General features: G+C 38.1%; 2 non-coding genes across 2 annotated transcripts; both read left to right on the forward strand.

Moving 5' to 3' along the window:
- Nucleotides 1-5,537: 5,537 nt before the first annotated feature.
- Nucleotides 5,538-5,655, forward strand: LOC141914359 (U5 spliceosomal RNA). Its single transcript, XR_012620804.1, has one exon. It is a non-coding gene; the product is annotated as a U5 spliceosomal RNA (small nuclear RNA).
- A 2,813-nt stretch (nucleotides 5,656-8,468) lies between these two features.
- LOC141914362 (U5 spliceosomal RNA) lies at nucleotides 8,469-8,587 on the forward strand. The gene has a single exon (XR_012620807.1). It is a non-coding gene; the product is annotated as a U5 spliceosomal RNA (small nuclear RNA).
- The last annotated feature ends 3,350 nt before the right edge of the window (nucleotides 8,588-11,937 follow it).

An 11,937-nucleotide genomic window follows, 5' to 3' on the forward strand; every position in this document is an offset into this window, starting at 1 on the left:
TTAGAAAAGTAATACGCGCACCAAAACAAGATTTAAGCCCAACGCACACAGCACCGAAAAAAACCTTTTTTTTACTCGTGAAAAAACGTTTTCGATGTTTTTCGTTATGCCGTGTGCGGGGAAGGCAAAACACAAAACGCAGAACTGAAAAACGTTTTTCACGAGCAAAAAACGTTTTCTGAAAAACGTGTTTTCTGTTTCGCCGAAACAAATGTTTCACCATGTGCGTTGGGCTTTCACTCCAACGGATTCGATGTCGAGAGTTTAGCATCACCGAAATAAAATCGAACCTTCAAAAATTCAGTTTCAAATGATACCTGTCCCGAATTGATAATATCAATATCATCCTTGATATCTCAGTTGTTTCATTGGCCCTATTCGATCGTATCAATATCATCTGACCCTCTTGATATCTCACCTGCTGAAACTTACTATCACAAAAATATCGGATGTAAAAGTTCTATTACGCGTGTAGCGGCAGCTGTATATAGCTAAAGGTATCGTCTGCGTGTGCCATAGGGGAGAGTGAGAGTGATGACCTACTAAACTCTACATCAACTGGATGCTTTCGAGCTAAATGTGTCAGTGATTATTTTCATGCCGGCTCGAATTGCAAATAACAAGGGATCAGTTTCACAAAATAGGTTTAAATCGATCGATATGATCACGAATCGATTTAGGTCTGTATATCGTTGAGTAAAACTGAGTCCAGTAGTGCAAAGGACAATCCACAAATTCATGGTAAAAGTACAAAAGTAAGCAACGAAAGTGAAATCGATAAAATCGGCTCCAGATATGAATCCGCATGAATCGATAGGCGTTTATCTTTCAGTAAGACAGAATCCACTTATTGCGAAGGACAATTCACCAAAATACAAGGGGCCATTTCATGGTGAAAGTACAAAAGTTTGAAACATAAGTGAAATCGATACAATGTCAGGTCCATAAAGGCTATCGGGTGGCAACCAAAAAAGGGATGTATTTAAAATAGATTTTTGGTTGATTGGGTTTGATGTCTTGCTGATTTTTGGTCGCACCAGACGAATCCTGTTTGCGATTACTGCCAAGAAAGATGGCAAACTACTGAAACATGACCTGCCAAATGTTTTTGACAGCGAAACCTCAAAAACGATAAAGGCTCGAATTTTATTACTGACCTGAATCGAGTGCAAAAATGAGGACCTTTAATTCAACGAAGACCAGCTAAGACAAGAAAATCCCAAAGAATGTTGCGATGGTTCACTACTGGCATCAGTCACTCTCAGTATTGAGAGCCTGCGTGCACTTTCAATCATAACTGTATGAAACATTATTCACACACCTTTCCATCGAGCAGACGATATGGTATGTATATCGGCTATTATTCAGTGAACTTCTAAAGAAAGGTGACCTCCTTCTTGTGTTTAGAATCACACCAGTCGGAGGATGGGTCTATTGTTGACCACTTTGAAAAAGGACACAACTAGTATCTGTCTCGGGTCGACCTGTTTCTATCTAGAAAGGCAACAATTTGGACAATATTGACACTCTTTCAAATATAGAGAGATGACCTCCATCTTTTATAAACAGCTTGTTTACATTTCTTTTCAATAATCGCTATAATACCTTTACTCCCGGTGTAAGCAGGCACGCGCTTACGCATTCCGAGAAGATTTGTAAACCAATATTAACATCCTAGCAACCGAACCACGATTATACCAACAAAGTTGTGATAGGAATTTCAACGAATCTGGATCCATCTCCAACATCAGTTCCTGATACTTCTTCAGTATTTGCCTGGGAAATAAGTAGAACTGTAGACTGTGGACTATGTTGTATTGACGTATATAGTTAGCGGCGATGAGGATCGTTTGATTGACAGACGACCGATAAAAGGCTGTCAACAATTACCATAAACAAAGCCAGACGAAAAAATATCCATCACTAACCTCTTTTTTCTGAAAGCCGTTATTGCACTATCACATATTTTCATTGAATTTGATAATGTCATAGGGGATTTTAAAATGTAGACAACTTTTTAGGAAGTGTATATGACACCACCAGATTAATTTGATAATGATGACGTCATAGGGGGAACAAAGAACCGAAAGGTTCTAGAAGGGTCTTTAAAGATTGGATTAATATGGAGGCAGCTCTCATCAGATCTGAGGGTATTTTTAATGTTTCTACAGAATGGGACGTCAATTTGATGATGTCATAGGGGGAATTGTTCGAGGCAGACATCTTTTTGCTATATCACGATACCGATTCTATGATGTCATAGGGTGATTAATTCATCAATCGGTTCTGGAAGGGTCTATAGATGTGATGTATGGACGCGGGCAAGGACTGAGGGTATTTGTCAAGTTTCTCCAGGATGGGACGATGGAGACTTTTACTAGCGGTCAATAGCGCGAATTCTGTCGTATATTTACAATACGCCTATTAAATATTCAAATTCTGTATTTACCCGATAAGACAAAAACACAATAGACGCAGACGACACCTCGTATCGGAAGCCTATTGTATGTCTATTCAAGCCCGACGCCTTCCGCAGGATATCCGCTCCATAATTCAATTGGTCATTTTATAAACAGTAACTCAACTGCCTTTATCGTCGAAGGATAGAATCGATTTTTAAAGTGTCTCTCTAATCGTATTCCATAGCAAGGGTAGAAATTCGCAAATAATTTCAGTTTTACCGTCATGATATTGAATCGATTTCTAGCACAAATTATTTCCTAAAATCAAAGGGGAAATTTGCATATAATTTTTTTTTGGGTAATTATTTTATCTCATTTCTTGTGCCTATACCACCGAGTAGCACGTTTAAAAAAAAACAGGTTAAATTTAATTTACAATAAAAGCTTGAATTAACCCGTTTCAGAAAAATGGGTTTATTTAACAAAAAAAAAATTCTCTTCATTTTCAGTCTTTATTTCAGTTTCAAGTTTAACCAGGTTTTACTAATAAATTCAACTCTTTCGAGGACCTTACTTAACAAACTTACCCGTTAATGATGTTCACTAATAGATAATCCTATAGATAATCCTTAATTCAATCCTATAAAAAAGCCTTCGCCTTAGCATATAGATAATCTCACAGATAAACCAACAGATAATCCAAAAGATAAGTACAGATATATAGATACGTCAAAAGATAATCCAATAGATAATCCGGAAGATAATCCGATGGATAATCCTATAGATAGACAAATGGTATTGTGCGACTATATCAGAGAGTCGTCTGCTCAGAGTGAGATTCACATCTGTCACAGACTAACAGACGACCAATGATTGTATGGACATGTATTCACTGATACTTGTTGCTCATTTTGTCTCTCTCTCTCTCTCTACTATAGGTTACGGGGGTGTCGTGTTATCGATTAATCGAATTGTTAGACAGATGATATAGAAAAACTCAGTCGCGCCACCTGGTGGTATAATTATCAAGTCAATATTGCCGTTTAATTCTAAGCACACACCACACCACTAAACTCCTTTCCTGTGAGTGAAAACTCGTTTGTACCGGGAACAGTGTTTTTCCAGATTAAACATAGCCGCAAGGCAGCAATCTTAAAAGGTAAACTATGTATGTTAGGTAGAAGGAATGGGGGATTGTTTTTCCGAAAGACCCATTAAAGAAATAGACCATGAATAAAAAAAGAAACGCAATGAAATTTCTTCAACACTCGCTATCAAATATGGCCGCAAAGCAGCTTTCTTAAAAAGTGAACTTTATATACGTTTTATAGAAGAACCAGATGTGGAAATCGTTTTTCTCTAGATGCCATGCGTCCTGCAAGACCCATTAAAGAAATATATTAAGACGTAACACAGCGAGGTCTCTCAAACAGCTGCCAACAAATATGGCCGCAAGGCAGCTATCTTAAGAGGTAAACTGTGTATGTTATACAGAAGGACTGGAACCGCGGAATTTTCTTTTCTCCTGACAGACCCATTAAATAAATAGATTAAAAAAGAAACGGAGCGAGATCTCTTCACCACCTGCCCGGTACTACATGAGAGTATGAGAGAGAGTTTTATTGTCGTCTGTCGGTGAGATAGCCGCGGGGATTCACGGGTAAATGAACTAACGGCCGTTTAACTACGATTAATCACGTGATTTATTGCCGCGCGGGTCGCCGGCAGACGACATTGTTTTAGCAGTTATTCGCACATTAGCAGTTTGAATCAGGAAATTGGAACTATGGAAGAAGAACAGGTGCTCGGGTCTTTCGAACCTGGTAGGACACCACTAACAGGAGCCTTTCTCGCAATAGTTTAACCTTGGAGTTATCGTTGTACTCCAAGGTTTATCCAACGTAAGTAACGTTACGGACGTGTCCCGATTTGGGTTCGGACATTTCGAACTAAAATCTATCCAACCCTTGTAAGACATTATCAACATGTTTTAAGGCGTCTCGGTGTGGGCTGGGCAACTCTAAACCGCATTTAAATGAATGCCCTGGGGCCTTGCTTACAGTCTTACATTTTTGCCCGGTAGTCAGATCCCAATAATCAACAACCATCGCGATCGTAGGTAGCCTACCAGATTACCCCTCGCATCGTCATGGCAAGCGGACCTTGAGACAAGTTCACAATTTATGAAGATGTACGGCGCGCGTCTGCGTATCGGTTTTTCGTAACGGTTTTATAACGGTCTCATATTTCAAAATTTGAAGAGCAATTTCACATCATCGAGAACGAGCGGTGCGTTGCGCGAGGGACTCCGGGGCGTTTTATATCACATAGATCACCCAACCCGTCACGGGTTCGGTGCGATCGTCGCTCGTTATTTTGCGTGGAGAAAAATTGAAGCAATTTCGTGTCATGGATTTCACCAGACAGACGAAATGTGAAATGATCCGTCTGCTAACACCTGTCGAGTACGAAACTATAAGCCTAAAACGGATACCTCCGATTTAGACAAAAATTAATACCTTGTTTCTTTCTTCTAATCGGCCGGGTCATTTTTGTAAACAGCAATAAAATTTCAAATCAGTTCATTTTCTATAACTGACGGGTCTGTTATTGTTAGCTTTATCATGATTTTAAAGAAAAAAAGTAATGTACAGATAGGCGGCAGGCCGGGTCAAATTTTAAGCTCAGCAGATACGTGAAGCAATTTTTGGCCTAATGAAAGACAAAATGGCCTAAAATAAGAGATTTCAAACACGCCTGATGATAGAAGTCTGTCTAAGAACAGTCAGTCAGTGTATCGGTCACGTGCCAGGTGACCCCAGATGTCACAATACGCGTGTCCATTGTAAAAGACGTGGGCGTGGTCGGAGATTGACGGAATTTACCGAGTGCTCACGAAAAACGAGATACCATTATCATAAATATAGTCATATATTTGTAACTGTAGCATCATTGCTTGTTGATTGATCTAATTAAGTGTAATATAAATTTAGATAAAATTCCGACTGAAATCTGTGGAAAATTCTAAAAGACCGATTTTGTGGCGGAAAAAAATCTGAATTTTGTCGAAAGTAAAACACCGTGTTTAAAGGCAGTGGTTTCGGGGTATAAATACCTCGAGGACTGTCAGCTGAATCACTCTGGTTTCTCTTCAACCGCGTTTAAATCTTTCGCCTTTTACTAAAGATTTCCGTGGAGAGGAACAATCAATGAGTCTATAGACTATTTTTGAAGCCCTCCTAACCAGGAGGGTAACTTATAACGATAATGTAAAATGGCATTCAGCCGGTGGCCTAGCTTAGAATTAGGTCCAGTCTAAGACTATTTTGGTTATATTGTCGATGTAACATTTTACTACCGATCTAATGAATAAAGATAACACTTGGACTACTTATAAGGCTTTGTTATTGGGGCGGGTGATTTGCTGTAGCATTTTAACAACCTGATAATTCAAACGGAAAAGAAATGCAGATTAAACTATTTTGCAAAAAACTAACCCCCTCCCAGTTTTGGTGTCGGTTTTATGAATTCATCCGTTGTAAAAACATTGTTAAAATATCATCGTCCTTTTCTTTTCCAGTTTGAGAAATGTTCGGACAGTTTTGATGCCTCTCTATTAGATTCTCATCGAAATTTTTTCCCTTATAATTGTGGGTTTTTCTTACTTTACGTTCAAACTATTGTATATTCAATCAGTTTTTATTTACTTATATAAACAGTTTGATCTTTGTTAACTTTCAGCAGTGAATAACTTCGCTACTTCGCGTGAGTTCGATGTATACCGGTAATTGAATTAAATCGCAGTAGATATCACTACAACACGGAAAGCTAAGGACGGCGTCCAGATTCACCCGAATTAAGTTAAACCCGGATTATGAATAATAGTTTAGATGATGGTTCCTGTTTAGATGGACCGAATATTTCATCCGAAGTAAATGGAAATCCGGAGCGAGTTCCACTGTAGAATTGTCTCATCTCAACTCACGCCAGCTATTCATCGAAAACGAGAACCTTTTCTAGAGCAAGCTTTACTGAGAATGTCAATGGACGATTTTCTGAATTTTTCATTTGTCACACAATATATAATGAAATTTACTGACGAATCAACAATTGAAAATGCCAATGCGATTGTTCTAAAAGAAAAACCGATTTCCATTATGGGGAACCATTGTTTTCTACGATCCACAAATCCCAAACCTTCGCAAATAATAAACAATAAAACAACTGATAAAACCATCCTTAAAACCCTCATTTCCCTTCTAGACGATTCATCAGTTACACCGAGCTCTGAACGTCGAGTAACCCGACGGTAAAATGTCGCCGAAATAAGAATAACATTGATGAAAACCAAAATGAACAGAGGAAATGTGACGGTAAGATATAAGAAAAAAGTCTGCCCAGAAACTGAATAATGCCAGAAAAGTATGTCAAAGTTGTACCGGATCTTTCTACCACGCCGTCTTGTGATATAAGGCCAATAGTCTGGACAATTCAGGAATCCAAGATGTTTGGGGGGTATCAATTTACCTAAATGACCACAAAAACCCAACAAAGAAATAAATAACATTGCGCCCTGTGAGATCAGCTTTCTGGGAATTCTACGAGATTTTATTGGAAACAATACGACGATTAACCGCTCTAGACTGAGCAGTACAGTGCACCAGTTACGTGTCATCTGAAATATATAGAAAAACGGCACAGATATTGAAGTAAAAATCCACCCGAGATTCCAGTCATCTACGCGGAACAACATATCTCCCAAAACGGCGTAAATGTACGCAGTTCTCAGCGGATAAAGAATGAATGTAGCGATCATTAACAAAATATCGTTTATAGCGAGAATTTTGATGAGAAAATAAACATCAGATTTAAAGCGTTTTAGAACTAACAACGTGAATGCGTTGAATGTTATACCTAGTACTGACGCCGGTAGATAACATCCTAAATACATTAGAACATTGAATTTAAATTTTACATTAACCGGACGAGTTTGGACTCTCTGACACCAGCTGAGCTGCGGGGCCGGGTGACTTGTCGTATTGTCGCTAGGAGCGAACATTTTCGGCCGCTGTAATAAGTCTCTGGTTAGCGTTCTATTGTACGAATCATGTTGAACGATCTGTTGAATGATAAATTGAAGTAAATTGGACCCTTGTTACATCAGACTCCTGCCGAGTATATCCGACCAATCAAGTCACGTTTCACCAAGTTATCATTATTTCATCTCTGTTGAATGCAGTCCATCTAATAAACCATAATGGAACATTTGAATAAATGTGTTCTACATCGGTCGGAGAGGAGTAAATTGAATCTAATTCTCATATCTTATTAGATATAGTTTCTGTTAAGCCTTCGGTCCTAAATTCTTTCTCTATTCATACATATTTATGTAGATATAGGTGAAACTTTCTGGAATATTTTACTGAAATAATCGCGCATAGCTTTCACACAAACCACACACATGAATACGAGAGTTCTCACTTCACAGTTTGTTGGGTCATTCGGGGCCGATAACAAACCCCCTGTTCCGATACCGGCAGGTGTCGTGGGTTTGTAAGGGACACCAAGATCGAAAACCAAACGGAATCTACCAATCAAATAGATAACGGGGTCAATCCTTATTTTAAGATAAAAAAATATTCTGTGTTGTTAAAGAAACCCTGTTCAGTAATAACTGGGTTCGAACCTATAACACCGAAAAGTAAGGCATTTTATCTAATGTTTAGCCGCGATCATACGGAGACGATTTGGTCCGAGTCACATTAGAGGGTGGCGAGTGAGGCGAGCAACTAGTCGTAGATTGACGGAATTTACCGAGTGCTCACGGAAAACAAGTTACCATCATTATGATTATCATATATTTGTAACTGTAGCATCATTGCTTGTTGATTGATCTAATTAAGTGTAATATGAATTTGGATAAAATTCCGACTGAAATCTGTGGAAAATTCTGGCTAAAAGACCCGATTTTGTGGCGGAAAAAAATCTGAATTTTGTCGAAAGTAAAACACCGTGTTTAAAGGCAATGGTTTCGGGGTATAAATACCTCAAGGAATTTTCTCTGATTCACTCTGGTTTCTCTTCAACCGCGTTTAAATCTTTCGCCTTTTACTAAAGATTTCCGTGGAGAGGAACAATCAATGAGTCTATGGACTGATTTTTGAAGCCCTCCTAACCAGGAGGGTAACTTATAACGATAATGTAAAATGGCATTCAGCCGGTGGCCTAGCTTAGAATTAGGTCCAGTCTAAGACTATTTTGGTTATATTGTCGATGTAACATTTTACTACCGATCTAATGTATTAAGATAACACTTGGACTACTTATAAGGCTTTGTTATTAGGGCGGGTGATTTGCTGTAGCATTTTGACAATATGATAATTCAAACAGTGAAGAAATGCAGATTAACCTGTTTTGCAAAAAACTAACTCCCCCCTCCCAGTTTTGGTGTCGGTTTTATGAATTCATCCGTTGTAAAAACATTGTTAAAATATCATCGTCCTTTTTGTCCTTTCTTTTCCAGTTTGAGAAATGTTCGGACAGTTTTGATGCCTCTCTATTAGATTCTCATCGAGATTTTCTTTAAAATTTAATTGTGGGTTTTTTCTTACTTTACGTTCAAACTATTTTATATTCAATCAGTTTTTTTTTACTAATATAAACAGTTTGATCTTTGTTAACTTTGGGCAGTGAACTTCGCTACTTCGCGTGAGTTCAATGTATACCGGTAATTGAATAAGATCGCAGTAGATATCACTACAACACGGAAAGCTAAGGACGGCGTCCAGATTCACCCGAATTAAGTTAAACCCGTATTATGAATAATAGTTTAGAAGACTGTTCCAGTTTAATTGGACCGAATATTTCATCCGAACTAAAAGGAAATCCGGAGCGAGTTCCACTGTAGAATTGTCTCATCTCAACTCACGCCAGCTATTCATCGAAAACCTTTTCTAGAACAAGCTTTACTGAGAATGTCAATGGACGATTTTCTGAATTTTTCATTTGTCACACAATATATAATGAAATTTACTGACGAATCAACAATTGAAAATGCCAATGCGATTATTCTAAAAGAAAAACCGATTTCCATTATGGGGAACCATTTTCGTTTACGATCCACAAATCCCAAACCTTCGCAAATAATAAACAATAAAACAACTGATAAAACCATCCTTAAAACCCTCATTTCCCTTCTAGACGATTCATCAGTTACACCGAGCTCTGAACGTCGAGTAACCCGACGGTAAAATGTCGCCGAAATAAGAATAACATTGATGAAAACCAAAATGAACAGAGGAAATGTGACGGTAAGATATAAGAAAAAAGTCCGCTCTGAAACTGAATAATTCCAGAAATATATGTCAAAGTTGTACCGGATCTTTCTACCAAGCCGTCTTGTGATATAAGGCCAATAGTCAGGACAATTCAGGAATACAAGATGTTTGAGGGGTAAAAATTGACCTAAATGACCACAAAAACCCAACGCAGAAATAAATAACATTGCGCCCTGTGAGATCAGCTTTCTGGGAATTCTACGAGATTTTATTGGAAACAATACGACGATTAACCGCTCTAGACTGAGCAGTACAGTGCACCAGTTACGAGTCGTCTGAAATATATAGAAAAACGGCAAAGATATTGAAATAAAAATCCACCCGTGTTTCCAGTCATCTACGCGGAACAACATATCTCCCAAAACGGCGTAAATGTACGCAACTCTCAGCGGATACAGAATGAATGTAGCGATCATAAACAAAATATCGTTTATAGCGAGAATTTTGATGAGAAAATAAACATCAGATTTAAACCGTTTTAGAACTAACAACGTGAATGCGTTGAATGTTATACCCAATACTGACGCCGGTAGATAACATCCTAAATACATTAGAACATTGAATTTTAATTTGACATCAACCGGACGAGTTTGGACGCTCTGACACCAGCTAAGCTGCAGGACCGGGCCACTTGTCGTATTGTCGCTAGGAATGAACATTTTCGGCCGCTGTAGTAAGTCTATGGTTAGCGTTCCATTGTACGAATCAAGTTGAACGATATGTTAAATGATAAATTGAAGTAAATTGACCCCTTGTTACATCAGACTCCTGCCGAGTATATCCGACCAATCAAGTCAAGTTTCACCAAGTTATCATTATTTTATCTCTGTTGAATGCAGTCCATCTAATAAACCATAATGGAACATTTGGATAAATGTGTTCTACATCGGTCGGAGAGGAGTGAATTGAATCTAATTCTCATATCTTATTAGATATAGTTTGTGTTAAGCCTTCGGTCCTAAATTCTTTCTCTATTCATACATATTTATATAGATATAGGTGAAACTTTCTGGAATATTTTACTGCAATAATCGCGCATCGCTTTCACACAAACCACACACATGAATACGAGAGTTCCCAGTTCACAGTTTGTGTGGTCATTCGGGGCCAATAACAAACTCCCTGTTTCACACCCAGCAGGTGTGGTGGGTTTGTAAGGGACACCAAGATCGAAAATCAAACGGAATCTACCAATCAAATAGATAACGGGGTCAATTCTTATTTTAAGATAAAAAAATATTCAGTGCTGTTAAAGAAACCTAGTTCAGTAATAACTGGGTTCGAACCTATAACACCGAAAAGTTAGGCATTTTATCTAATGTTTAGCCGCGATCATACGGAGACGATTTGGTCCGAGTCACATTAGAGGGTGGCGAGTGAGGCGAGCACCTAGTCGGAGATTGACGGAATTTACCGAGTGCTCACGGAAAACAAGTTACCTTCATTATGAATATCATATATTTGTAACTTTAGCTTCATTGCTTTTTGATTGGTCTAATTAAGTGTAATATAAAGTTGAATCAAATTCCGACTGAAACCGGTGGAAACTTCTGGCTAAAAGACCCGATTTTGTGGCGGAAAAAAATCTGAATTTTGTCGAAAGTAAAACACCGTGTTTAAAGGCAATGATTTCGGGGTATAAATACCTCGAAGAAAATTGGCTCAATCACTCTGGTTTCTCTTCAACCACATTGTGTAATTTGTATTGTTTAGAAGATCCATTCAGGTCACTAAATCCCCTAAAACAAGGGCTAAAAGACAAGGGTTTACTAGAATAACAAAGGTCAACAATACCATAACTAGAACTCGAATTGATAGATTTTATGTTTCTCAATCTGTCACAAATGATGTAGAAACAATAGAACACCTTAACTCGATACACTCAGACCACAAATTAGTGTCAATGACAATTCACACAAACCAACCTCAACGTGGCAAGGGGTTCTGGCATTTGAACAATGATTTGCTAAATAATGAAAATTATGTAGACATGATTACAGACACGTGGAATAAGTGGCAAAGGCACAAAGGAGTTTATGAAAATATCCTCGAATGGTGGGATGATGGTAAAAAGCTTATTAAGTCTAAAACTATTAAATTTGCATGTGCCATTTCTAGATCTAGAAACGAATTAAATATTTTAGAGAGTCGGGCAAGTAATGGTCAGAACTACGATTATAATAGATTGAAGAATATTG

This window comes from Tubulanus polymorphus, chromosome 12, assembly GCF_964204645.1.
Source record: "Tubulanus polymorphus chromosome 12, tnTubPoly1.2, whole genome shotgun sequence".
NCBI lineage: Eukaryota > Metazoa > Nemertea > Palaeonemertea > Tubulaniformes > Tubulanidae > Tubulanus > Tubulanus polymorphus.